Raw genomic sequence first — 2364 nt, 5'->3', positions numbered from 1 at the left:
CGAGCGCGGGCGGCCCCCGGGGCGCGCGCGGAGCGAGCGGCGCCGCCGGCGCCCGGCGAGCGACGGCCGAAAGCGAGAAAGCGAAGGGGGGGGCGCCGGGGCGCCTTCCGGGGAGGCGGCTCCTCCGACCCCTCCGCCCGCAGCGGGCCCCAAGGGGCGACGCGGCGGGGCGAGGAGGGCCCGGGCGGGGCGTTCCGGGCCGCGCGCGGTCCTCCGCGCCGGCGGCGGCGGTCTGCCGCCGTCCGTCGTCGGCGCGTGTGGCGCGCGGGGCGAGCTCCGTCGCCGGTCGGCCGTCCCCGCGCCGGCGGGGCGGTCCGAGCCGCAGGCGTCCTCTCGGGTGCGGTGCCGGGCTACTGAGGGAAACCCCGGTCCCCGAGCCAGGAGGCGGCGGTGGTGGTGGCGGACGTCGGGCGCGCCCCCGCGGGCGGACGCTCCCCCGAGGGCGGCAGCGGGGGAGGCACCCCCGCGGGGCCATGCAGGTCGTTTCCCTCGTCCCAGGGCCAGGTACCTAGCGCTCGGCGCCCGGGCGACCGGCGAGCCCCCCCCGGGGCTGCGTGACAGCCCCCGGGGGGCCGAGAGCCGCCGGGAGAGCCGGGCGGAGGTTTAAAGACTCGGGCGGCCGGACGCCGGCGGCCGGGCGGCGGCGGGCCGGGCGGCGGCGCGGTGCCACCGAGGGGTGGGGAGCCTACTCCCGCCGATCCCCTGCGGTGGTGGCCGCGTCCGCCGGCCGCGCTCGTCCCGCCGGCCGCGCGGGCGGCCGTGCCGGGGCGGGGCCCCCTGCCCCCCCCGCTCCGCGGTCCGGTCTCGGCGGAGAAGACGGCGGCGGCGCGCGGTCGGCCGCGCGCCGTCCCGCCCGCCCCCCCCGCCACGGGCGACCGCCGCCGCGGCGGAGGGCGCGTGCCCTCCGCCGGGGGCGGCGCGGGTGGCGGCCGCCGGGCCCGCCGCGCTCCTTTCTCGTCTCGCGGCCGTCGGCCTCCCCCCCGAGGCGGCGGCAGGCGGCCGCCGCCGAGCCGCGCGACCGCCCGCCCGCCCGGGCGAGCGCCGGCGGGCGGCGTCCCCGTCCCCGCAGGCCGTCCGTCCGCGGAGGGCGCCGGCTTCCGAGCGGCGGCGTCGCCGCTCGGCGCGTGTCCCCCGAGCGGGGACGGTCGGCCGGGGGTCGCCCGCCGCCGTCGGCGGTAGCGCCGTGCCGGGCCCCGCTTGTCGCTCGCCCGTCGCCCCGGCCGGGGGCCGCGCCCGCGGCGAAGCGGCGCGGCGGCGGCCGAGGGGGCCTCGTCCCCCCCGGCCGGGCGCCGCCCGCCTTCCGCCGGGCGCGCGGCCGCCGAAAGGGGGTCGAGGGTTGCCGAGCGGCGGCGGCGGTGGTGCCGGCAGGGCCTCCGCGCCAGCGGCGGCGGCGGGCCGTCGTCCGGCCGGCCTCGGGCGCTGCCGACGCCGGCTCGGGTTGCCGGCGCCGACCCGCCCGGCCGGCGGCGGAGGCGGCGGAGCCGTCCGCCGAGCTCGTCCGGGCGGCGCGGCGGTCCGCCGGCGAGGCGGCGGCCTCTGCCCGCGGCCCCGAGGGGGCGGCGTCGGGCGGCCGCGCAGGCGAGGGAGGAGCGGCGAGCGCGGCCCGAGGGTCGCGCCCCGCGCCGCGGGCGCGTCGTCCCGGCGGGGCCGGGAGGACGGGCGGCGCGCGGGCCGGCGCGCGCCGCCGCTCTCCGCGCGGAGGCCGGGCCGAGCCCGGGCGCCTGGACCGCCTCTCGAGGCGGCGCGAGGCGCGTTTCTCCCCCGCGGCGCCGTCGATCGCCGGGGGGGGGGATTCGGCCGGGAGCGCGGGCTCCCCGCCTACGGCGTCGTCCTCGGGAGCCCGGCGGGGTTTCCCCCCGCCTCTCCTTCGCTCGTGCGCGTTGTGCTCGTGTGCGGTCAAGCGAGGCGCGACGTCCTCGCCGGACGAGGGGCCGCTCGACGCGAGCGGTCCCGGCCCCTCCGCGCGCGCGGGGCGGTGCCGAAAGTCAGACAACTCTTAGCGGTGGATCACTCGGCTCGTGCGTCGATGAAGAACGCAGCTAGCTGCGAGAATTAATGTGAATTGCAGGACACCTTGATCATCGACACTTCGAACGCACTTGCGGCCCCGGGTTCCTCCCGGGGCTACGCCTGTCTGAGCGTCGCTTGACGATCAATCGCCGGCCGGGGGCGCGTTCCCCGGCGGCGCGGCTGGGGCGCCTCGCAGGCCGGCCCCGCCCGTCCGGGCGGGAGGGGCCTTCGTCCCCCTAAATGCAGACTCGGGGAGCGCTCCGTAGCTCCCCGCTCTCGGAGCGAGAGCCGCTGGGGCGGAGCTCGTCCCGGCGCGGGCCGCCGGGCTTCGGCGTCGGCGGCGACGTCGGAGCT

At 82.6% G+C, this 2364-nt stretch overlaps 1 non-coding gene across 1 annotated transcript; it reads left to right on the top strand.

Moving 5' to 3' along the window:
• The first annotated feature begins 1991 nt into the window (after window positions 1–1991).
• LOC120325030 lies at window positions 1992–2144 on the top strand. The gene has a single exon (XR_005566796.1). It is a non-coding gene; the product is annotated as a 5.8S ribosomal RNA (ribosomal RNA).
• Window positions 2145–2364: the final 220 nt, after the last annotated feature.

The sequence above is a fragment of the Pipra filicauda genome, unplaced genomic scaffold (genome assembly GCF_003945595.2).
Source record: "Pipra filicauda isolate LSUMZ 115617 unplaced genomic scaffold, ASM394559v2 scaffold804_size112193_pilon, whole genome shotgun sequence".
Lineage (NCBI taxonomy): Eukaryota > Metazoa > Chordata > Aves > Passeriformes > Pipridae > Pipra > Pipra filicauda.
Note: the sequence above shows the minus strand (reverse complement) of the source record. Positions and strands in the feature narration are given on the sequence as shown.